This window comes from Thalia democratica, chromosome 2, assembly GCF_965202585.1.
Source record: "Thalia democratica chromosome 2, ktThaDemo2.hap1.1, whole genome shotgun sequence".
NCBI classification, from domain to species: Eukaryota; Metazoa; Chordata; class Thaliacea; order Salpida; family Salpidae; genus Thalia; species Thalia democratica.
In genome coordinates this window covers 79,985,925-80,013,705 of record NC_139166.1, presented here as the reverse complement: position 1 = coordinate 80,013,705, position 27,781 = coordinate 79,985,925, and the positions used below count along the sequence as shown (strand labels likewise).

At 25.7% G+C, this 27,781-nt stretch overlaps 2 non-coding genes across 2 annotated transcripts; one reads left to right on the top strand and one right to left on the bottom strand.

The window, feature by feature from the left end:
• The first annotated feature begins 16,130 nt into the window (after positions 1 to 16,130).
• Trnai-aau (transfer RNA isoleucine (anticodon AAU)) lies at positions 16,131 to 16,204 on the top strand. The gene has a single exon. It is a non-coding gene; the product is annotated as a tRNA-Ile (tRNA).
• Positions 16,205 to 21,658: 5,454 nt separating this feature from the next.
• Trnan-guu (transfer RNA asparagine (anticodon GUU)) lies at positions 21,659 to 21,732 on the bottom strand. The gene has a single exon. It is a non-coding gene; the product is annotated as a tRNA-Asn (tRNA).
• Positions 21,733 to 27,781: the final 6,049 nt, after the last annotated feature.

Below are 27,781 nucleotides of genomic sequence, written 5' to 3'. Positions count from 1 at the left end.
ACGATTGATAAGAAAATTAATAAATAACAACAGTATTACTATACGTAAAAAAATTTAAAAATTAAATTTATTTCTCTTCTACGCAGGTTTTAATGATAAACAATTGAAACTTAAACTTTTTGAGCAAAATATTTAACTTCTTTGAACTGTAATTTTTAAACTGTAAGAAAAAAAAAAACTTAATTACTAATTTTTCAAAATATCAAGAATAATTTCATTAACATTTTTTTAATCGTAAAATTTTTATCACAGAGACAAATATTTCAGAATTTTTTTTAGTTATCGTCGATAAGTTTCTTATTACTTTAATTATAAAACATACACTATATGTTTATTTCTCTTTAAGCAAGCGAAATCCTAAAATACTCTTTTATTAAATTGTACCTAAACAAAAAAAAACTTATTAGTTTTTATTGATATTAAGTTTTTTATTCTACAGGATGAAACTACCCTTGATAAGGATTATGCTGCATGTGAGTTCAAAAAATGTGGGAAGAGAAATGGTTTTAAAATATTTCATCAAAATAAATTTTTTTGTTCAACAAGATGCGCTCGTGCTTATTCTGCTGACTGTCGCTGGAAAAAAGCAGGAAAGGACGAAGTTGGAACTAATAAGGTTTTTAATTATTTTTGATTTTGTGTATAAAGTTGCCTCTGTTATATAAATATACATCATATGCCTGAAGTAAACAATAAATTTTTATTAATAGTTTTTAGCAAATTTTTGTTGTTTAATATATGCTTTTAAGATAAAGTACTATATTAAGTTAAATAAAATTGTATAAAAAACTAGTTATTATAAATACAAATTAGTGATCACTTACACATGTTTTCTTTTAAGGCTGAAGCTAACAAAGCAAATGATATAAGCAAACCATTGTCAAAAGCTGTGAAAAAAGAGGTTACTGAAGCTCTTCCAACAAAAGTTAGAATCTAAGTTAGAAGTTAATGATAAAGAGCATAAATAATGTCATGTGTGTTTTTGCGTTTTAAATGACAGTTTTTCAACTTATACTAATTAATGTGGAAAAACTTAGAAAGACACAATCCATAAATTGTAGAGCCACAAGGCTATAATTTAAAACTTAAACTAGATATTCTAGACTTGATGATTAAAAGCAAAAAAAAAATTTTTAGGCTTTTTAACTGGTATTGTTGAAACTTACTCTAGACTTTTTATAAAAAATTAGGAAATCTAAGGGGCCTTAAGCCGTAAAAGGCGGAACCAGAAACAAAAAAAAAATCGTAGGCTGTTATAGTGGAAGTTGTGTGAAAAATATGCTTGGCAAGGGCAATAGCCTTTTAAAATTTCTATAAGACCTTTTGAAAAAAAGTTTAGGAAACCCTGCTCTATAAGAGACTTTCCTCTACGGCAGCATAATTCCTTTCTACCCTATTTAAAAATGTTAAACATACAAGTGTAACCTTTTAACTAGTGATGTTGCAGTCTGGTAACCCTGCAGTTGAAGGTAGTAGCCTAAGCCTTGCTTTGACCAAAAAGTTCTTAGACATGTTAGTTTTCCAAGATACATGTTTTAAGTTGTTTATCATTTTTTTCTCAGAAGACTTCACTTAGTATCTGTTGCAGTTATAACCATTCTTTTTGAAATTATGATTGCTTATTCTAGTAGAGTTTTTAAAGCACATGTCATCCTCTTGTAATACGTTTTTAAAAGGTGGGAGATCTACAAACCTCCGAAGTGACCTACATTGTTTCCTGGTGAGTATCATACGGTTGCGTTAAAATACAGGTTCACTAAATTGGACACACTCCAAGACACTAAACTCCTCATTCCTGACGAGATCGGGTTGAACCTGATGTTGCCAATGAATTGGTTCGTGTGCTGGAGTATGAAAATAACGTGTGCCTTGAGTATTAAGCTTAATCTTCAAAAAGGATTTTAAGTAAAAGCTCATTTATTTGATTGATGGGTTTATGCGGACATACATTAAATAAATTATCTGCATACTTTTTAAGAAGCCACTCACGCAACTTACTGACATTTGCCCATTTCAGCTTTTATAAAAGCTTGCTTAGTTTATCTTAAACTTATCACCTTTTTAGGTGTTGTATCATGTGTGTTCAGCATACTTATATATTTTAATTCAAGTTGACAACAAATTTAGAATTTTATTGAGGCAGCTGAGAATCATTAGTGGGAAAATATCCATTGCCAATTTGAAGGTTGTTTCACACGAAAAAAAAAAAGTTTCTGAGTCGCTGACGTAGATATTACTATTGCAGCTAATTGGCTGAGTTTTTTAAAACATTCTAATAAAGGAAGTAGCTTTGAAAGCGCTTAATAAGTTTACTGGACGTCTATCAGCAGACTGATTGTGATTTATACATGAAGTAAATTTCTTATATCAAAACCAATATCTTAAAAGTCTTTCTATCATTAAATATTTGACTGAGCACAACACTTTTATAGACATTTTATAATATGAAAAATAACACAAGAAAAACAATAAGGTTAAAAGTAATAAAGTCACTTTAAAAGACTAGCAAGTATGTTTATTTATAAAGAAAAAGTGTATTTCTTTATTAACATAAAACAAACTTGTTAAAAAAATTAAATATTTTGATCACAGATTTTAGTAACGTAGATAAGCAAAAGAAACTACTATTAACATGTAAAAGTAATTTTTTTAATTATCTGTTGAAATACAGAATCTGTTCGTTCATGTTTCAAAAAGTTTAGAAAATAATAGAAAAGTGCAACGTTTATAAATTTACTTGAAATAATTACTCTTTAGAGGTTTTCCAAGTCGTCTTTTTTCAATGTAAAAAAAATATTTAGAATGAATTTAGAAAAAGGAATTCTGAGGAATTTGATTCGGACAATCCGCTGTCACAAGTCAAAAAGCAAAAAGCATCAAACACTTATTCAACTCAAAAGGTATATTTATGTTTGTTAGTAATAAAGGTTAACTAAAATGCTATTTGAAAAGGCTTTATAAGATTTTCAAAATTAAACTACTTTTGTAACTAACTTATTAAATTTAAAAAAAAAAATAGTATAAAAACAAGTTTTAAAATCCTTAGTTTATCTTAATTATCTTCATTTTATTGCGAAAACAAGTAATAATATAGGCAGTTTCTATGAATACGAACGACAAGTGTTCTGATGTGAAGAAAACATTTTTGTCGCAAACTACCAAAGAAAAGATGGCAAATGAAGTTTTACTTAACGGGGTGAGCATTTAATGAACAAAAAACAGTTTATGTTTTAAGTAAAACTAGGTTTTTAACAACATTTCAATAAGAACATTATAAAAGTTTTTTAATTAACAAAAAAAACTTTTAGTTGTACAATATCAAAATTAATCGTAAAGAATAAAATATTTTTTTTAATCACTTTTTTAACTACGCTTCATACATATTTATCTCCAATAGTTTTTTAATAAATCTGCGATGAAACAAACTACAACATATACATTGTATGAACTCCTACTCAAACTAAATATTTACACATTTTTAGTTCGGCGAAGAAAAAAAATCGAAAACCAATCCAAAAAGCTCAACTTCAGAAAGCGCAGTTGGTGAATCACAAGATGACGAATTGACACCTAATGGTTCACAAAACTCTTACAACCAGAAAACAATTTGTGCTAGTGATGCAAATGAACCACTTTTTAACACTAGTGGAAGTAGTCACCCAGTATATGATAATGTAAGCCCATTTTACGAACCTGTTCCTGATAGTCCTCCTAACAGCCCAAATTACGAATATAGTCCCATCCCTCAACGTTTTAGTCCCAACCATTTAAGTTATGATTTAGAAGAACTTGTAAATATATCATACCCTACTGATTTATCAGCTAGTCCAAATTCCATCCCTTCAAGTTATAGATATAATTCTGATGGCTCTCTTTACCTTTCGAAAGATGATTCAAGAAGCCTAAAAAATTTGTATAACCCCACAAGCCCTATTTACTCCCTACTAAGCCCTATTCATTCGCCATCAAGCCCTACTAGCGCTCCTTCCAACCCTAATTACTCTCCATCACGCCCAAATTACAGTCCACCTAACCCATCTCATAGACAAAGTCCACAAGATTATACTCTACCAAGTCTTAGCACTTCTAGCCCTACTTTTTTGCCAAGAAGACCATCTAGTCCCATCTATTTATCAAGAACTCCAGAATATAGAACAACTAATCCTAATTATTTATCAAGAAATCAAGAATATAATCCACTTATTTCACCAATAAGTCCAGAATATGACTTTACTAGACCTACTAATTCACAAGAATATAGTCCACTGGATACTAGTCCTACTGGTTCATCAGGAAGTACAGAATATAGACCATCTAGACGTACTTCTTCGCCAATAAGTCCGGAACATAGACCAACTAGCCCTACTTATTCACCAGTAAGTCCAGAATATAGACCATCTAGACGTACTTCTTCGCCAATAAGTCCGGAACATAGACCAACTAGCCCTATTTATTCACTAGGAAGTCCGGAAAATAGACAAACTAGTCCTACTTACTCACCGGTAAGTCCAGAATATAGTCCATCTAGACGAACTTCTTCGCCAAGAAGTCCGGAACATAGATCGAATAGCCCTATTTATTCACTAGGAAGTCCGGAATATAGTCCATCTAGCTCTACGTATTTGTCAAGAAGTTCTGAATTTAGACCAACCACTCCAAGAAGTTCTGAATATAGAGCAACGAGCCCTAGTTATCAAATATACTATAGTCCATCTTATTCACAAACAAGTCCAATATATGATTTACCTAGTCCTTCTTTTTCATCAGAAACTACAGAAGAAAATGCAAAAAAGCTAGTAGCTTCAAAAAGCAAAGAGTATGAAGCTGACGAGACGCTCACAAATGAGAGATGTGGATTGTGCTTCGATGATGTGGAGGTTGGTATGAAAATGGTTCGATTGAGTTGCAATTGCAAGCATTTTTTCTGTTATGACTGCGTTGTGAAGTGGTTTAAAGAGAAAACCACTTGTCCAAACTGCAGACAGTAGATATTTTTTGTTAAGTTGTTAATAATCTTTTGCACAACTATAGAACTTGTTTTTTTTTTGTTTATAGATGACAACAACTAAACAAAAATAAGCTGTGTTAGCTTAACTAAGTTTTAAAGTTTATATATGTACGTTAAGAACTTATCTAAATTCAGTTTATATTTGTGCACATTTAGATATTACCATTTTAGTTGCATGATAATTAACTTGCAACAAGAAATATAAATTACATACATGTTTTATTTTAATGTCCACAATTGAAAACCTTTTTTATTTCTAATTATAACAATTGAAAAGCAGTTTTGTTCTTTCGCTAGCAATTAAAATGTTTTTTTTTATGTTAAAACTTTTATTTTAGTATATTATTTAGTTTAAAAATTGTAATTTAAGTTTCTTTTATGGTTAATATTGATGAATTTTTTAATATTTTTGAGATAATTGTTGCACTTTTTTACTGTAAAAAGCTTGCTATAGATGTTTGTATAATTATATATAAATAGTTCAAAAAATTTTATCTGTACGACTAAAACGATATGTCTAAAATGTTTCTACTTGAAAGCTCTGATGTAAAGCGTTGAAAACGTTTAGTTTTGAATAAAAATAAAAAACAATTGTACATATTTTATTTAGTTATACTTTCTAAGTGTTTATTAAGCATTTATGAATAAGTATCTTTAATGTATTTGTTAGGTATTAACCATGTACATGTCATATTTGACACATAGTATATTATAAAAAAAAGTGCAAGTCCAATTTTTAAAAATAAAATTCAAAGTTTTAAATATCTACGAAAGAATTTTTCGGTATTTTATTGAATTACTTTGAATAAATAAATGTAAATTAATACACAGTTGCTAAAAGCCTAAGCTAGTTTGTACTATTAAACGAAGTTTTTAAATGAATTAGGTCGGCTAAGTTTTATCAAAATAATTAGATTTTTCAGAACTTAAAATGTTTTTTAATTTTTGTAAAAATTCAGACTATTTTAAATAGCTTTGAAAACTGTTTTCTTAGTTTGTTATTTTTTAAACTTTTGCCAAAACCTAGAATATAAGGAAAAACTTTGAATTTGATATTTAGGCTACAAAAACCTAGAAGTATTTGGAACTTAAGAAATTTAAAAAAACTGGAATTTAGTACAAAAATCACTCAATAGTTCGGAAAAACTTTGATATCTAAGCAAATTTTACATTTTAAGTAGTTAAATTTTGATATAATTAGAAAATTTTTCATATAGATTTGAAAACTTTGTCGCCTTTTAAAATAACTTATTCAGGGTAGTTTCACAGTATCTTTTCACTGTTGTTATTCTACTCATCACCATTTTTAACTGATAACTTAGCTTTAAAGTAAAGTAAACCTTTAAAAATTTCATAAACCTAGAAAAAAACAAAAACTTACCTCTTTTTCAATCTAGCTTTCGAGTCATTTTAGTTATACACTAATTCTTAAAGATTTTAGCCTTGATTAACTACAAAGAACTCTATTTTAGTGTTTTATCATTTGTACAACTGTTTTCTAACAATTTAAAAGGATTCAAACAAGCTCTTTTATGTACCTGATACATTTATTTGCAACCCATTCGATATTAAGCTAAAATTATCAATTTAGATTAGATCCGTCACACAATCAGGGTAGCTTGAAACCTATTTAAAACACAGGCTAGTTAAACTTATTATAAAACCACTCAGGCTACCCGATGATGTTTTTATTTCTTTAAACATGTGTTTTTTTTTTGTATATATATCTTAGTTGTTATTTATTATAATAGTTTAAATTAACTCTTTCTTCTGTTAACTTGCACTCATTATTTGTTTTTATTGTTAGAAAATTTAGTAATGATCAATATTAAACACAAACTTAATTTTCACTAAACAAATATTCAATTGTGTAATAAAACTATGTAATTAAACTGCTGATGCAACTTTTTCACGTTTAACCATGCGTAACAAAATTATATATTGCTCTTTAAAGTTCTGAGCTGATTATTCTACTTAAAACTTTATACAGACAGCACTAGCCTTATGGTTAAGCTAAACCTATTGACCGTTTTCAATGTTTAAGATAAAGTACTTATTAACAACCATTAAAAAAAAAGAATAGTAAACAGATTATTCAAAATAAAAAAACTTATAGATTGATGTGAATTTGACTATCAGGAATTCGGTTTCATTTTTCTGCATTGTACAACGCATCCTATAATATGTATAATAAATTGATAACAAATTTAAAAAGAAAATTTAGTTTTAGCAATTAATTTTAATGTAAATTATACATTACAAAAAGAAATTCAAACAATTCTATAATTTTAAATATGGCACTAGTTTTAATGTGAACGTAATGTTCTTACGTTTTTCTTAAACTCAAAATTTAATTCTAAATTTTTATTGATATTACTATTTCAGCTCAGATAAACTAACATGATTAAAAAAAGTAATGATAATTAGTTTTCATAAAAAAAACCATTTTTGCTGTTAAAATGACTCGAATATAGATAAGGACAACAGACTTGTCTATAAGTACTTAACCAGAAATAACAAAATTATAACGCTAAAATCGTTGTTGTACTACTAATTTGTCGAAAGTGTTACGTAAACCAAAATAATTAGTTTTAAAATTAGTTGCAAAATGTCAAAAATAAAAAATATAACAATAAAAACAAACGTATTTCTCGCTCTACAGTTTTTAGCAAGCATAGTGAACCAGCATGAATGTTTTAAAAATTTTTAGTAACCAACTAGAGAAAACAGGCCATTAACAAACAGTTATTTGTTTATAACTCACTTTTGATCTTTAAACAATTTATACTTCAATTAATAGGTTTATATTACATATATAAATTAGACATTATGATACTATTATAAACATATATGACTTGCTACTTGAATCTTTTTTTAACTTGATGCTTTGTGTATAATGTTTTCATGAGAGTAATGTGTGCGATAATTATTAACTATACAAAGTCATGTATCATGACGAACTAACGATTTAATAATATATTATTATAAATATTGTACAATTGAACCTTTTTGTTCATAGTCGTTTTATTTCCAGTATTGTGAATCAGATGACTAACATTTATTTTGCTCTTTTAATTTGGTTAAAAAAGTTATAGAAAATTTAACGATTTTCTTTTTAGATTTTAGCGTACCACTTGTTCTATAATTTTTCAGAAATATCACCAAATTATTAATTGTTCTCTAGCAAAAACAATGGAAAATTTCATTTGTTATACCAATACATAAAAAAGGTAGCAAATACAACCTTTCAAATAACAATTTTTCGACAATTAGCTTTGGCAGAATCTTTCAACATATATACTATAGATAAAAATTATCTATACAGAGTAAAAGCTTTTGACTCTGTCTCTCAATTTGAACAAAAAAACAAAATATTATTGCAATACTAAATTAGAATTAGTCTGGTTAGTTAGTTAAAAAAGTTTCTAAATGATATAGCTTCAGAATTTGATGTTAGCAGCAACATTAGCCTTTTTGCAGATGACAAAAAAATATAACATAAATATGATTTAAATATATAAAAAGACATAGTTTTTAATAAATATATTCAAATTCAATATAAACTAGACAATGTACTTACACTTAAAGTATTTGTTTATCAAAGTTTCTAAATAAAATAAGTTTTTTGTCTCTGGTATGAGTCTTTTATAAATAATTTTATTTTATCTTTTCGTTCTTTTTTTTCTAAACATTAACTTTTACTGTTTAATATTTTAAACCTATTTTTTGCCTCTAATATAACTATATTATAAAACTTTAGTTTTCAGTTCCTTTTTATATTACAGATTTGGTACTAGCTAAAAAACTTTTAATCAGCATGAATGCAAAATTGATGATCCATGTGAAAAAGTCATCGTGCAAAAATGTTGCTGTGAAAAATTTTCAACGTAAAAATATGACGTTATGCAAATTTTTCATTGTGCAACAATGCTGCCGTAAAAAATTGTCATATTGAAAAAGTGTCGCCGTGCAAAAGTGACGCCGTCCAAAAGTGTCCCCTTGTGCAAAAGTGACCCTTCGTGCAAAAGTGTCGCCGTGCAAAAGTGTCACCTCGTGCTAAAGTGACGCTCGTGCAAAAGAGTCGCCGTCCAAAGGTGTCACCTCGTGCAAAAGTGAGCCTTGTGCAAAAGTGACGCTCGTGCAAAAGTGACACCCACCCGTTATAGTTACCTTTTAAAACAACTATTTGCATCTACATTTAATTAGAAAAATTTATTTTTAAATAATTACGACGCACGGAGGACTATTTTCTATACAACGCAGTCACTTTTTCTGAAAAAGCAAAGTGACCAGTAATCTATATACTGCCTTAAACTTTAAAATACGTTGGATGTCAACGAGGTACTGTTTAAAAAGTTCTATTTTATCAATAAAACACATTTAATAGATAAATAAGAACACTTATGCATGATGAGTACTTCCTTGACTTCATAGCTTTGTTGAAGTGTGTTAATCCTCTAACACACAGAAACATATGTTAGTGTAATAAAGAAAGGACACTGCATAACTTGTTATTATTAAATACATTTACAGAAACTTTTGACGAAATTATAAATAAATTTTACATGGAAAGGAAAATGTGTTACTGTTAGAACAGTAGATATGTTGGGCAATAATGTTATAAAACAGTATCAGATTAACAAAATTAAATAAGAAATACAAACAGAGAAAACTCATACGTGATTAGTTTAAGTTACTCTACGTTCTACAAAGTTCTATTTTTATCAGTGCAAACTCGTTAACTCTCTCATTTATTTTTTTCTCTTCTTATTTTGAAGTGTCTACAGTTAATTCTTTTTTTGTTTTAAGCTGAAATTATTTTGATAGTAAAACCTATATATAATATATATGTATAAATATAAGTATTGGAATTTCAATTTTTTATAAATGTTTGCTTTGAAAGTTCTTTTAATAGATTTTCTACCTAGTAATTAAGCTTTTCGATGAACTTTTCCTTTTTTTCACTAGTTTGTTGAACTGTATACTTAAATCTAACTCACAGTACGTTTTTGGAACTAATATTTTCTATTGAGCTAGAGTAAAGTGTCATTTAAAAATAAAGTTCGTTGTTATTTAAATGTTTTAGTACAATAGGTATGTATACTGTTTCACATACTTAGGAATATTGATATATTGGTCTATATTATTTATGGTTAATAATACAGGTAGTTATGAGTTTTAGTTAAAAAAATCAAAGTAATGACATTTTTATGGGGTTTACCTTATTAATAAACAAGTTGTGAAAAATAAGTTTTCATGTTTAATAAAATCTACAATTTTTTTTTTTGTTTTTGAAATTTATTTAAAAACTGTAACTTTTTATTCAACTTTCACTACAAACTTTTAAAGTAGTAGGAATTTCGATATACCCTCTTAATAAACTCTCATTTGAAGTATAAAACTATATAATAGCTATATATGATAATTTGACTTCATGAATAGTTATCAAAAGTTTTTCTTATTTTTATTTATTTTTATGCAAGACCAGACCTAAGATAAATACTCTAAGTTTATGCATTTTCATTACTTACAGTTTAAATATTAAAGTATAATGTTCTAACTTTTTACTACTACCTTTATTTAAATTTTTATACTTCTATTTAAAAAACAAAACTTTAAAAAAGGATAGTTTTAGTAATTTCTTTCAAATCAAATAAATTGTTAAAACAGTACATGATAAACTATTATGCCCTCTTTTTACATTATTCAAATGTGTGAAAAATGTTGAAGTTGATTTTTTAAGAACTATCTTTTAACAAACTGAAACCACATAAGCATAAAATAAGGACTGCAACTCTAAAACTTTGAAATACTACTTAACCTTAAAATCTATAGTTATAAACTGATACTTGTATATATCATTTAGTAAGATATAGTGTTAATTAGAACAATTTTGTACTACACTATTACAGTCAACATTGCATTCTACAGCAAAAGATAATTTTCTTTTTTATTGTATACTCTCTTTTTCTGAGATAGATATCTAACGTAGATTAAAATACTTTATGTAAATATATTTTTAATTATACGAATCTTGATATGATTGATTGTTAAACAAACTTTTGTAATAAAATTTAGAATATTGTTGGATATTACGTTACTAACTAAACTTATATTAAAAAAAAAATTTAATCTTATTCTTGATTTCTTTTTTGAGTTTTTTACATTCAAGAAATTAATTAAAAATAATTTCTTTACTTCTAATTCTATTGAAAATGTTAAAGGTATTTTTCTACATATACAAAATACACGTGATAAACAAATTAAAAGTAGTTTTAAAAATTTATAAATTATAGTGCTATTTTATACTTTTTGTTTATTATATTAGTAATGCAATATTTATTATAAAAAAGGCTAGGTAAATAAACGAATTGTCTCAAAAATTAACTTTCAACAAAGTTTTAATTGGTATGTCAATTTTTTGTTGTAACAAAAATGTTTTTTTTATTTCTCTTGCAATTTCTGCTTTAAATAATTTATAAATTTGTTTTTCAAGTGAATCAGCGTTTGTATGATTTTTAAAATATATTTTCAAAATATTTAATTAAAACAGCAGTCATTATGAAAGCGTTTTAGTTTGTAATGCTACTGAGTAGTACAGTATGAGTTACCCACATTCTTTTTATTCTAATACACCTATTAATCTGATATAGTTCTAAATTAAAAATTAACACTCATAACCTAAAACTACCAAAAAATATAAATAAATTTTTATAATAGACCATTAAGTAATATTTGATTTTTAGCAATTTATAGGTAAGTAGTAAATATTTTTCAGTATTAAAAAAAAGTCACTATGTGTAGAAAAACTGACTGTAGTTATCTAAGAAAAAAAAAGATATTGTCATATGGGCATCAAACTTTTTTTATAAAATTTGAAAGTTTGTGCAAAAAAGTTTCAAAAATTGTTGTTGGAACGTAATTGACAAGTAATAATACAATAAGATAAACAAGACACACAAATTCTATAAAACTCAATATACTTCAATTAGTTTTACTCTACTGATGAGAACTGCTCGTATGATATTTAGTTTTGTTGAATTTGTGTGTCTTGTGTACCTTTTTGTAGAAAAATTTATTATCAAATTTAAAAAAACTTTGTAATATTTAATGTACCTATCAATTCAACAATTGATTATTTTAAATCTATATTAAAACGTTTTAAGTAGTTTAAATCTTTCAAACAATATAGTTTTAAACAATAATTAAAACAAACAGTTTAAAAATAACAGTTGTAAGTATAATCGTATCATACACGTTTTATTACCTATAATATATAAATTATATTTTTTAAAGGTTTTATGTTTTCATATTTAAAATTAGCTCACTAAATTTCATTTACTTATATTACGATTAAATGTAAAAATACTTTTTGTCATTTATGATATATATTTTTCAGATAAGTAACAGTTGACAAATTATAAGTAGACTGTTAAGAATTTCAAACAAGTTTTTGGAAACATAAGCAATGAAATATTTGCTTTTGAAAAAGCCTATACAGCTACGCATAAATATAAATATGCAGAAAGCATTTGTCGTTCACAAGCGTTGATGGTGTAACGCTTAGCATTGGTGCCTTCAAGCATTAGTTCCGGGTTCGACTCCCGGTCTTTGCATTTTCGCCGAATTTTGATGTACTGTTTTTTAAATTTCATTACAATATAATGTAATAAAAGTTTGCTTTAAACCAATTAAAAAACTTTTAACTTGTATGTATTAAGTTTTTGTTAACATATTAACACAACTTTTGATCAGTGTGGTTAACATGTAACCAAGTCGTAGTTAATATTTAACAAATTATTTTATAGTATTCTTAATTCAGAGTTAGGAATGCTTCTTTCAAAAACACAAATTATTTTTAAAACATACCAAGTTTTTTTAAAAAAAAGAAGTAAATGGTTTCACTTAATCATAAAGATAAAATAAATAAACTTATATAAATTGATGTTTTGTGTTATTTGTAGTAAATCAAATTATGCTTGATAAGCTACTACTAAACGGTAAGTGTAAAGCTAAAAAGTTTTTGTAAAAAAAATAACATTTGAGTTTTATCATCCAACTTATTGGTGTTAGAAATATAGTTATAAGGTCTTAAGTATTTTATTCCATTCAAGTTATAGTTTCAGTAAAAATAGTTATAACACATGTATACTTCAACAGTTTTTTTTTTAATAAAAAAAACATAAGCAATAATTATAAAATTAATTAAAAGTTGACATACGTAGACTCAACAGGGTCGTTTTGAAAGAAGAAAAATATAATAAGACAAATTTTTAACAAAAAACTCAGATGTGCTACATCTTTATAGTGAGCTTTATATCAACTACAAATGGTATGTTTTAAAATTTATTACAATAATAAGTCAAAAACGAAAACAAAAACAGATTTATTAAAATAAATGGCCATCATTATTATTCTGTTTTTATCTTACACACTGAATTTTTTTGGTTAACCTAAATTTTTTAGTTAGTTATAACAAGTACATTGTGGTTACTGTTAATTAGTTGTTTTATTAATGCTAAAATTTAAATAGTTTTTAAATTTTCATACTTTAATGAAAATAAATTAAATATATATATTTATTTATTTAATTTAAAATAAAAACAAGTATCTATTGAATTAATCGTTTAATTGCTTATAAGTATTAAGTTTTTACTTTTTATATTAAAGAGTTTTAAATTGAGATTAGAAAAGTTTTAAGTTTCTAAATAAAAATACTGGTTTTTGAACTTCTTAAAAGAACTAATTTGTAAAAAATGTTCCCAGACCGTCATTTTAGTAGTAAACATATTACAAAATAAAGTTTAACATTATGTAAATCTAAATCAAAAAGTTATATATCTAAACAAACAACAAAATTGATCGTTAAGCTTTACTAGTAATCTACTACCATACTTTATTTTCGGTCATTATTTTTTTTTTCTAACTAACCATTTTGCAAAAAAGGTATATAACTTTACTTTGTAAACAAGAGTTTTATGTTTTTCAAAGTAAAAATAAATATCATTTAATTGATCACTTAGGTATATATATATTATTATTTTACATTAAAAAATCTAAAACTTATCAAATTTATAAACTTAAAAAATTATTTAATGATTATAAATATTTACTGATAAATAAACTAAGTATAACTTTACATTAATAATGCTAAATGTATTAAAACGTTAATCCTCTGAAAGTTATAAACTATAATTTTTGCAAACTTCCTCAGTATAGTTTATATATATCAAACTTTCAAAATTATTTTTTTTTCTTTACCAGAGTGTTTAGAAGTAAACTGTACGTGGTCTAATTTTAAGTAGATTGTTTAAGAATTTAGATTCTAGCTTAATATAGTTTTTCAAGTTTTAGTAATAACTTAAAAATTTTATATAAAAGATAAACTATTTATTTATCGGTTTATTTTTTTTTCGCTCATTCAAGTTTTTTAACTCTAAACTTTTAAGATGTTTTAACAACAGTGTATAAATTTAAAAAAAGTTCTTTGAATAAAAAGAAATAAAATAATGCATGTTTAATATAAACTAAAATATATATATCTAGCACTTGAATACTAATGATAAGTTTTGCTTAATAACAAACATCCTGTTTTAAAAAATAGAGAGTTTGAAATAAAAAACAACTATAGTGAATTATTTACATTTTCTATAGTATCTTGTTAAAGTTATATATTGTTTTTTGTAGAAAGACCTAGCTTATTGCAACAACTAACAAAATTAAAGTTATTTTAGAGAACTAATTTTCTCCAGTAAACTACTTTATTACATACATTTAAAGATAGAAGTTAATTGTTTACATAGGTCGTTTTCATCTCACTTTCAATGTTTGACTGCGTAATTTTGCTTTTGTGTAAGATAATTTAGACAATTTTATTTAAACTTTTAATGTAAAATAAGTATACACAAAGTAATATATAAGATCATAATAAATAAAAATTAACTGTTTAACTGTGATAACTTTTTTAAAAATATATACAATTGTTCACTAAGCTAGTGCTAAATATAGCTAAAGTTTTTAATTTTTTAGTTAAACGATAATCAAAAATAAACTTTTAAGCGTTAGTAATAAGTCTTGTTAGAAAATACTATTGTTAAAAAATTATTATACAAATTTGTGTCTATTGTAGAAGTACATATTATCTCTAAATTAGTAATGTACACTACTAAAGCTTGTAGTTCAGAAAAATGTCAATTTCAAAATTAGTTGTAGAGATATTTATGATGCTATTAAACTCATTATTAAGAATTAGTAGGCTATTTTTATTCTACTTATAAAAAAGCGTTTTTTTATAATTTTATGTCTAAAGTAAGCACAAATTTATTTTAAATTAAATAAAGTTATATAGCTCTAAAACAAAAATTCTTAAAAAAAACAATTCCAATAGTAGTATAACATATTAAATCATAAAAAGTAAGTCATTACCTAAATAAATTTATAAATAAATACTTTTTCTTTATTTACTTTTTTAAGTTGTTTCAACAAGATTTACTCAGATATATAAAGTATTACAAGCTAAATACTTATTTAATGTATATATATATATATATATATATGTGTGTATATATATATAAAGAAATTGTATATATATATATTTAATGTATATATATACTATATTATGTATTGAACGCAGAAACAGCTGTTTCAAGCAAAAGCTTATTTAGCTTTTTTTAATTATCAATATATGTATATATGTTTGTATGTATTAGATTAATTAACTAAATTAATATTCACTGTATTCACCTAAAAAACAACTTAAAACTATGTATTTTAAAGTTTGAAATAAAAATAAAAAGTAAATTCATTTTCATATAGCTAATTGCTATAATCTTTAGCTGTTAAAGTTTGAAAATCCTCAATGAAAGATTAAAGTAGTAAACAAATTGCACGAAAACTAATTAATTTTATTAAAATATTCTTTTTGATCAGAAGCACTAAGTGTGTGCAAGTTTATTTGCAAAAAAAAAAAATTATACAATTAAAAAATTATTATGCTAGTCATAGCATGTTTGTAGTAGTGTACTGCGAACTTTATTGTTTTGATAACCACTTGTAACCTTTGTCACATTACTGACTTCAAACCAATTAATTTATAAACAGTTTGTATTCAATTTCTTCGTGTGGCCGGTTAGCTCAGTTGGTTAGAGCGTCGTGCTAATAACGCGAATGTCGCGGGTTCGATCCCCGTACTGGCCACATTTTTATCCTCGTTAGTATAGTGGTGAGTGTTCCCGCCTGTCACGCGGGCGACCGGGGCTCGATTCCCCGACGGGGAGGTCTTTGTTTCAATATGCGAACCGAGCTATTAATACAAAATAAAAATCTAAAATACTTTTTGATATTTATATATTATAGTTAGTATTGTTTCAAATTTATAAAGTTTCTTTGATAATGTTTTAGGCATAATGTTTGAGTTATTTTAATATTTTCTATTGTTTATACCAGAGGCGTGTCTAGACTGTTTTCAAAGGGGTTTTACACTTTTTTTGTTCTTAATTTGCCGCTTAAGTACGCATTTCTTAGGTATGCACTTCCAGTTAAGTACGCAATATTTAGCCGAGAAACTCCGTGTTTAAAATGGTTTTTTCTGCTTAGAAATTAAAATAAAACATTAAAAAGAAAAAGAAAAAAATAATTTTTTTTAAATTACTAAACTGTATTAAATTTAGATAAATTAAAACAAAAAAAACCAGAAAAAAATTATGAACTTACAAACTTTGATTTAACAGCTAGTATAGATGGAGTTCTCACAAATTCTTCTTTTTAATTTTAAATTGTTTACATTTATTTATTTATGTATAATATAATTAATGTTTTTAAGTAATTTAATCTATAAAAACTAAATTTCACAATAAAAAAAAGTTTAGACTTATACAATTAATTTTAAAAATCTTAAAGCTATAATTAAATGGTTGCCTGATGGTGTAGGAATTTTACTGATAGTTATAAATTCTCTTTGAGTTGAAAATTCCAAAAAATCAAGAATCAACTTTGTGGCCAACACACAAACAAAAGTAAAGCAACTTAAATAAAAATTGAAATTTCACTTTAAAAAAAGGTTTAGACTTACACAATTAAAAAGTCTTATACAACTTTGTAACCAACAGGTAAACAAAAATAAAACAACTTAAAAAAAATTTAAATTTAACAAAACAAAAATGTTTAGACAATTAAAATAAAATTAAATTTTTTGTTATTTAATTTAATCTATAAACTAATATATCTTTAAATTATAATTATATGTTTGCCTGATGATGCAGGAATTCTAATGATGGTTTTAAAATATCTTTGAGTTGAAAAGTTAAAAAAATCAAGAATCAACTTTGTGGCCAACAGATATACAAAAATAAAATAAATATAATAGAATTATTAAAATACCATTAAATAATAAAAAAATAAATTGCTCGGTCGTGTAGTGGTCTAATAATCATTTGGAAAACTCTCTGAATTGAACTTTTCACGGTTTAAAAGTTTCACACAACATTATTATATACAACCAACTAAGTAAAAAAAAAACTATTATGATAATATTGGACATTTTTTAAGTAAACTTGTACTTAAAACTTGAAAAACAATACTTAATCAAAAGTTATTAACACTAAGTGTCAATTTATAATGGGAACTAAAAGCTTCTTAATAAAAAGTTTCCCAGAAAAAAAATTCTTATTTAGAACTTTTACCTATTATCACGTCACAATTAAAACTTTATTTGAAATTTATTTCAGCTGGGCAAAAACGAGCATTTTTTGTTACGGAAACTTATAATCTTTCAGTGTTATAAATTCAATATTCATTATTCAAAGTTTATCAATAAATTAAAACAAAGTAAATAAACAACATTTTTAGTAATACTTGAGAATCTGTTTTTTCTTTTTTCCTTCTTTTTTATTTTTCAGGAAGTTCACAGAAAACAGGAAACCAGTCAAAACACACCCCTGGTTTAAACAATATTACTAGTTTATATATTTTACCGAAAAAATATAAGGTAGAAACTTAAATAAATGTTAAAATTTTTATAGTAGAATATTAATGTTAATTGTGTAGCAAATAATTTTTATGTATTTGTGAACTTTTCTAAACTATAACTAACATAGTGCTCATTAAAAGCCATTATATAAAAATGATAAAACATATATATTTTATTTTAACATTTATTACACATATACTTCATAAAAAATATTTGAAATTGTTATTTTGTTTAAAAATAGTCAAAGGTCTCTACTCTATCTCAACATTTTTTTATTTGAAAATAACCTTAAAGCAATGAAACCACTGTAAAAAAAAATATTTTGTAAAATAAGTATATTATAATCATCTATCACTAAATATAATGTTTAAAAAGTAACCTTGACTGACTTGAAGTCAACTTAAAATATAGTTCTTAGAAATAGGTAAACTTTTTAAAATATTTTTATTTGATACTAAACCTTAAATTGTCTAGTTTTGTTAAATCTAATCAAACTTAATGTTTTATTATGGTCAGTTTAAATATTTTTGATATAAAAGTTTCATTTAAACTCAAGGTTAAGAAAAGAACTTTAAAAGTTATAAAAGTTGTACATCTAAAATCAAAACAAAAAGTTATAAAATATAGTGTTTGAGTTTTAGTTTGTGCTATTTTTGTAAGAATAAAGTTTTTTTTTTAATGGAAAAACTAATAATATTATTCAAAAAATTACATCATTTAGTTTTATATAGCAAACTTACTTAAATATGAATTGATTAAATTATCTATATAATTTTTTTTAAATTTATAATCGTTTGGAAGAAAAGAAGTCTTTTCAAAAGTAAAATACTAATATATCAGTTATTGCTTAAGTTTTATTTAAGATTTCAATGTTAATTGATTCGCAACAATGATAATCTTTTAATTACTTTTAATAACTAGTTTCAGTTAATATAATATTTTAGGTGATCTTTTGTCTATAGTAATAATTTTTTTTGTTAAATATGTTGCTCGTAAACAAGATTAAGGTTTAAGTTAAAAGAATTACGTTCTAAAATATAATAATATTATTAAGTAACTAAAAATAGGTATCATAATTCTTAAATATCTGGTTTTCAATAGAACTTTATTGACTGAAAGGTCTTTAAATACATCCGATTTTTAAATTGTTTTTTTTAAAGCGTAGGTTTCTGTATTGTGCTTAATATATTGTTGGGAACGAGTCTTAATTGCATGAAGACAAAATTGCACGAGAATAAAATTCACGAGGGAACAAAATTGCACGAAAACGATTTTGCACCGAGGGTCAATTGTACACGAATTACATTTTTGCATGAGAGTAAAAATACAGATAAAAATCAATAAAGAAAAACACAAAACTGAAACTAAAAAAAAAGTTACTGAGCGAGGGTAAGGGTTAGAGGTAACAGTGATAGATAAAAAAAAATTAACTAATAAAAATTATTACCAATTAGAAAAAAAAACTACCGACCAAGGGTGATTATTAGGGGAAATAGTGATAGTAAAATGATAAAAAATAAAAATATTAAGCAAAAAACAAATAAAAATAAAAATTTGTATTAATTTAAAACAAAATTACTTACTGACCGAAGTTAAGGGTTAGGAGAAACAGTCATAGTAAAAAAAAAAAAAAAAATAACAAAAAAAAAATTAATTCACAAATAAAAGAAAAAAATTAACCCTCGCTCTATATTAGACAGCTACCCTACATTTTTCGGTTATAGTAGTACTATATTTTACAATGCAAACAGCAAAGCCACACTAAACAGTTTAGAAATATTAGTTGTTAATTCAATATTACTTTTCAAAAAAATCTATAGAAAATAATATAAGTAGTAAAATAAATTTCAATTAATTTGCGATTACCTTTTAAATTAAATTTAACTCCTTAAGTTTTAATTAGTGATGTACCGGACCCACAATTTCGGGTCCGGCCGGACCCGGATCCGGACTTTTTTTTCAAATTAGAATCCGGCCGGAACCGGATTCAGACTTTTTTTTCAAATTAGAATCCGGCCGGAACCGGACCCGGACTTTTTTTTCAAATTAGAGTCCGGCCGGAACCGGATCCGGACTTTTTTTTCAAATTAGAATCCGGCCGGATCCGGATATCAGACAAAAATGGCAATATCCGGCCGGACCCGGACCCGGATAGTGAGTCCAGTACATCACTAGAATAAACTAGCCTGAGTCAGAATGAGGTTTTTAAAAACTGAAAGAAATAATTTTTTTAATCTAATAATAAGTAGAACAGCTAGCCACAAAGTTTACAAATTTAGATGTTATTTACAATTAAAAATCTAAAATCAAGTTCTTGAACAAAATACACTAGAAAATTACAAAATATTGAAAACTGGATCAGCTCAAACTCATTCAAAATCTAAAAGAAAACTAGCCTGAGTTTTTATAAAAAACTAAACTAGCCTGAGGCAGTCCAAGATTTTCTTAAATTCCCAAAAAAATTCAAACTAGCAGGGTTGCCACTGTTTAAGTCAATAAAACTAGCTAGAATGAGTATAAACAAGCCTGAGTCAGAATGAGATTTTAAAAAACTGAAAAAATTACTTTAATCTAATAATCAGTAGAACAGCTAGCAAAGGTTGACAATTTGGTAGTAAAGTTGTGGACTGATTGTGGTACACTTAACTTATTAGTACTACCCATCATAATTAAATCCTACCTTATTTAATTAATATCTAACAAATACTAAATTCTAACTGAAACTACTTTCTGTAATCAGACACGACAGTTTTGAGTGATGAATCTTTTATATAAAACACAACAAGAAATACTAGCATATACAAAATTATTAATAACTTTGGTAACACTTTAAAAACTGGAAGCTAATTAAATCTATATCAAAAGACTTAAAACAAAAAACTTAAAATTAAATAAAACTTTTAGTAAACAAGAAACTGTAAAACTTTTGATAAACTATTAAACTATAAACCTGGCTTAAATATTTAAACAATTTAACACCTGTTGAAATATTCACTTTTAAAACAAAATACTACATACAATAAGCATTCACAAAAACTTTTAAGATATTTTGTTGCTTCAAGCTACGCACCAAACTTACTAACTGCTTACATATAAACTGCCTGTCATGTTCTGATGTTTTGTTACATCAGTATTTAGTTTGAAAAATTTCGTCATATTATTCTCATTGGCTCGTACATTCAACCGTATTAACTCTAAATATTCTCTGAGCTCAACTTTAAACAATAAATAATGCAAGTATTCATTCCAAAGTTTTCAATTTTACAACATATGTAAAGAGTTGCATTTCATGAAATGTTTATTTCATAGTTTCCATGTAAACAAATGTAAATTAGTCATGTGTACAAAATAAGCCAATCACGGTAGGTGGTTAATTTTAACTGACGAAAATGACTCTTATTAATTTACACAGGGTATGTTTATAAAAAAATACTTTTCAGTATGCTCTTTTTTACTAACTAGATCCGGGTCCGGCCGGATCTCTATTAGGGTCCGGCCGGACCCGGATCCGGACTTTTTTTTCAAATTAGAATCCGGCCGGAACCGGACCCGGACTTTTTTTTCAAATTAATTCCGGCCGGATCCGGATATCAGACAAAAATGGCAATATCCGGCCGGACCCGGACCCGGATAGTGAGTCCGGTACATCACTAGTTTTAATAACCTTTTTAGAATAAAAAATCCGTCCTCGGGTGGATTCGAACCACCAACCTTTCGATTAACAGTCGAACGCGCTAACCGATTGCGCCACGAAGACTTGTTAGAAAGCTGCTATACTACAATATATACTTCAATATTATACGCAAAATAAAATTTAAGTTTTTAGGTTAATTGTTTGTCTAATTTTTTTGCATTTTTCTTGTATGATACAAAAATAATTTTTCTTACTTATTAATTAATATTTTTAAGTATAACTTAAGAGATTGTTTTAAAAAACTTAATACTATGAAACTAAAATGGTTTTAAGTAATAAAAAGTTACATATATATATGTATATATATATATATATCTATATGTAATTTAATAGAAAAATGTGATTTTTAAAATTCCAGTACGTACGTTTCATAATGACAAAAAAGATTGTCTTTTGTCTTCAGCTGGCTCAACTTAAAATAAAAGGAATTTTGGTAAACATAGATGCAAAAGTTATACAGCAAACAAAATACAATATATGTTTACCAAAGTGCTTTTTATTTTAAATTGCACCAGCTAAAGATTAAAGACAATCTTTTTTGTCTTTGTAAAGCGTATGTACTGGAATGTTTAAAACCTCATTTTTCTAATAAATTATTTATAAGCTCTTTAAGTAGGCTCAGTAGAAAGTGAATTAGTTCAAGTAATCACCTTATTCTCTTTATATATACATATATAGACCCTGTAGCTTAAAATATACTATTTTTCTTTTAAACAACTAAATGTTTACATTTTAAGTGTTTTGAACAACTTAGAATAATAAAACTTCATTGCAAAAACATTTTTTATCTTTAAAATTCGGGAAAAAATGCCATAAAAACGCTATAATTTTCTGTTTTTTTATAAAATCAAATTTTGCAATATTAAAAAACTAAACAAAATTGATTTTAGATATTTATTCAAAAGTATTAGGTTTTAAGTTTTCTATCAACAAAATTACTTGTGCTATTCTAAAAAGTTATGTAAAATCAGAAGTGTTTAAGTAATAGACAGACTGTAAGTCCAAAAGTAAATTAAAATTATTTATATAATTAAAAACTTACAAATTACGGTTTGAGCTAAGTACAGCAATATAATACACTTTTTTGCATTTTGTATGAACTCAATTACTCTTTCTGTGGAAATTAAACAATGTTTCTTAAATGTTAAATGTTTATTTACAACTATACAAAACGTTCAAACGAGGTTTGAAATAAATATCTGAACAAATAAAATAGGCTAGCTTAAGCCTTACTATTGTATTTATTTATCATAGTTGAGCCTATTTAAAAAAAAATAAATTCATGTTTAATTAAGTTCTAAAATTAGCTTATAAGGTTTATTTTTAAACAAAAAGTATTTGTAAATTTTTGAAGTTTTTTCTTTACATTAATTTTTATTTATTCAATACCAAATTTTGAACAAATAAATGCTTGTACTAATGCACAAATAAGGCTGATATTGTTTTTTGACAAAACGTGTATATAAATTAATTTATTGTGTATTAAAAGGAAACTTGATAAATATACATCTTATTACCAAAAAAAAATTTTCTTCATAATAATATTGGTTATAAAATGTATACTGTTGTTATATTACGCTTTAAATATAATTTATTTACTATATACTTAAATAGAATGAACAAAAGAAGATACATAAAAAAAATACTCAAACTTTTGTACTTCAAACGTGTTTTAGTATAAATTTACGAAATTCATTTTAACTAACCAACTTAATGAAATTGTTATTTAAATTTTAAATTCTACCAATTAAGTTCGATTTTTTAAGTTGAAGTAAGTACAATTATTTACTTTCTTAAATAGAATAATCCAAAAATTAATTAAGTGAACTTCAGCTATGATATCTATTTAACTATTTGTTCTGTAAAAAACTAGCCTATGATTTTAACTGTGTTAAATTGTTTAGTGTAATAGATCGTCATTTAAAAAATCTAAAGGAAGTTAGATTATCAATACAAAATAGAATCAAAATAACGATATAAAATAAACTTCAGTAATTACAAAACGTTTTAAAAACCAACTATCCTTATTTCTACTTCACACTTAATTAAGCAATATTTTAATTCATAACAAACCCTGTTTACAGCAAATGTCAAAATGATCGGTTATGTTGGTCAATTACTTTGTTTACAAAACCGTGATCAATGATGCATTAAATTCTCTGCTGAATGAGTGGGAACAAATTGTTACAAACTGTTAAGTTTGTTTTGGGTGTGTAAAGACTGATTGTCACAAAGGAAGAAGACGAAAAATAAATTAAGTTTAATTTTAACCAACCATTTAAGTATTTAATGATGTAAAATATATTTAGTCATTTTAAGTCCTATTGTTAGTCTTATTAAAACAAGGATAATAAACTGCAGCATAAACAATGTATTGAAATGAAAACATAAACCATACTGTCAGTTCAATTTGGTGTATAGTTGATAAAAAGAAATTTTAGAATATATCAAACTATAGACCATATTGAGATATAGAACTAAAAAAAGTAAAAAATAAGCTATGAAATTTTTATGTTATTAGATTTAAAATAAAATATTTGAATTAGTATAGGAAAGTAAAAACAAAACACACTTTTCTTATAATTTTTTAAAGGATTTGAATCAAATTCACGATGAAAATATAAAGAAATACCAAAACTATAATTAAATTGACCGTTTAGTTGTACTTCAACTGAATAAATTTAAAGGTTTTGATGAGTATATGAAATCATAAATTCATATAAAATATCTTAGCAATTTTATAACTATAATTAACACAAAGTATAATATTATACATAATTTTTTACATTTTTTCGACAAAGTTAAAACATTTTCACAATAAAGCATTAATACGTGCCTGAGCGAGAATTAAGCAAAAGGAGATGTTAAAAAAATATTCTGAGACAAAAACATCTTGAATCGTGTACTTATTGGAGCATGACGATGTTATATCAAAATTGCTTCAAAATATGTTTACATGCATACCTTTTTTAATTTCAATTTTAAAAACATTGGTTACTTTACCGACACTTAAAAAGTATCTGAATGTCAACGTGACACATCGTAATTGAACAAAACAAGCATATTTATTAAAGTTAAAGGTACCTGATTACTACAACTTTTTGACATTTATGATGCTTAGAGGAGTATAAATTTATTTAAAGAAAATTAACTATATTATAAAAATTTAATACTATTAGTTTATACATAAAAAAAAGCTGAGTATATATGACTAAATGTATAAAATAAATTATCGTTTGACAACTGATTTATATTGAACTATTTAAAAATCAATATTTTTGTAGAAAATCAAAAAAAGTTTAACACTTGCGTTATTTTGAAATCAATAGTTTTGATATGTAAGAATAAAAACATTTATTTTATATTTATTTTTTTTAATCAAAAAAACTTTTCACGACCTTTAAAAGTTTACATTCTTTTTCATATAGCCTAAAATTTAAAGCTAAATGCTTACAAAACTCTGTAAAAAATTAGCAGGTTCATAATTTAAGCAATTATAATAAAATTTAGTTATGTTTGTTTAGCGTTAAGAAAAACAAATAACAACCAACGCACTGTTTTAAGACTCAATTTTGTAACTTTTAAGAATTTTAAATGTATGCAATGTATATTAAACAATTGTTAGTATTTTTTAAGTTAAATGCTTTGAATTAAACTGCATTAGCAGACTCTAACACTATATTTTTAACATCGAATATTACATCAATTTAAGTTTATATACTAAGAATTCTAGTACATATTATTAATTAACTTATAGCGCAAACGAAATACTTAGATTAAACTAATGGTTTACCTAAAAATGAAAAAGACGAAAACAAGACGACTCAAGTTAGCAAGAAAAAAATATGAGGCGAATATTTTCAACATAAACATGCAAGCATCGCATATCGTGCAGAGATTAAATCTCAACAAGGAGTCTGCGTGCTTATCAGAGCGTGACATTGCCTTATACGGATTGCAGCAGACTGTTTACGACTGTTTAGACTTTATACTTTGACTTTAAGACCCTTCTACGGTACAAAACATCATTTATTAACATTTGAGTAGTCATCAATTTGGAAAACTTTTTTTAACAAACAAAGGAATGAAAAATATTCATTGCAGATTTTTTAAGAATTTTGAAGTAGTAACTGAAAAAATACTTCATTTTTTCGGTTAAGTAACCTCAAGTTTTATTAAACTAAAAGAAAAAAGTTTGGTTTAATGTTTTTCATTTTATTAACTATGTCAATTATAGTAAGTATAAATCGTAATAAGTATTCGAAACTTAATAGCTTGTTAATACATCAAGTAAACGATTAAATTTCAAAAGTTAAAAACTATATTGATAAATTGTTTACTTAATGTTTAAGGAAATTAGAATTCTCATAATCATTTTACATTAACTGGTAACATAATTTTAACTTCTATGATTAAGTTATTATATATATTCAATAACAATTGTTTATACAATTTATTTTAAACAAGAAACGATACTAAACACACAAAGTTTTAACATTGTGTTGCGGAAGTTTGTACGGTTGTCTTTCAATATCATCTACGAAATCTATTTTTAAACTATCTTGCTATCTTGCTCTATCCATCAGCGGAGCTACCGTCTTCTTTTTAATTTTAATCTCTTTGGGTCGGACAGATCTTCTATACGACGTTGGTCCAATAACAGCAGGCCTGATGTAGGAATTAAATCGACTAGTTTCAGTTTCTTTACTACGGTTTCACCTTGCCAGCTTCAAAAAAACGGTACTGTTTTTTGCATGATCGCATTTCTTGAGGTTGCTACTAATTTTGTCTTTCACGGCGTGCATTTTGTTATCTCGATTTTGTCTGAGCTCTTCGTAAACTGATTTCCACGCAAGACTTTCGTTTTTAACAATAGATTTTTCAAAGTCTGTATTGCAAAGGTGCTTCAAATATGATTGGTATGTTTCAAATATGCTTTGTTACTAACTTCTAAATTATTCAACTGAACAGCGTTACAATTTTCTCATATCGGTCTTGCAGTCTTAAAAGGCAGGTATAAACTTAAGTTTACAATGACCTAAATGTTCATTGTTAAATATCTTATGTAGTTTGCTGGATTTTACAGAAAAGCTGAATTATAAGTGCAAGCCTCTGATTCACAACGTAATAAAACAGTTCTTCCTCGTTTTCTATATGTGGAAAAGTTTATAAACTGTTCATCATTTATCAAGAGTTTTGTTGTGATGGTTATGATATCGTAACTGGTTTCTTTCCTTTCATGTAGTTGACAAGTTGGTACAGCAAAGTTGGAACATCAAAACTATCATCTACTACTGTTGGAGACATTTTTCTTATATTGCTTTTCGGCCGATAATTATTCATCGCCTCTCCAAAACTTATTTGTTTACAAGTTTTCAATTTTTCAGTGTTAACCTTGATTTCATTTTTGCTGGTAGAGTTTGCAACTAGTTTTTTAACTGTTCTGTCTTTTACACAGTTGTCGTAATACAATCAATATTTACTATAGCTAACGTTTCCCATTTTCTGATAAGTGGTTTACTTAGCACATTAGACTCTGTGTGCTTTTTCTTTGTATATATCTTTGTGCAAGTTTCTTTTCTGCAGCATATTTACAGTACAACCAATGCGGGTTTCAGTTAAAACTTCGCATGTTATAGGAAGTTTTGAAAGCTTGAGCAAAGTGCTTTTTTACAATTTTATGAGTTTCACATAATTCTAACTGCTTTCAATGCTTGCATACAATTTTCAACAAGTCTTCAGACATATCTTATTATTTGGAATGAAGTTTGTTTAGCTTTCTGTAAATTATTAATTTATATTACATAAGGCTAAATCAAACCAAAATTTTCGCAACCATTAAAAGACAAAGCCTATTGTCAGGATATTTTTATCAAAATTACTTTAGTCTAAATTTATTTTCTTTTTCAAAATGACAATTGATTTTGAATCAAAAAAATTCTGGTCAATTAATCTTGAAACTAAAAGTAATTGAGTCTGACATGCTAAATTAGTGATATTAAAGGTATTCAAAATTTGTGCACACTAACATTTTTAAAAAACCTGTGTATCCCTTTAAAATTATATATATTATGTTTAGTCGAAACACTAATGATAAGTTAATAAAGCACTT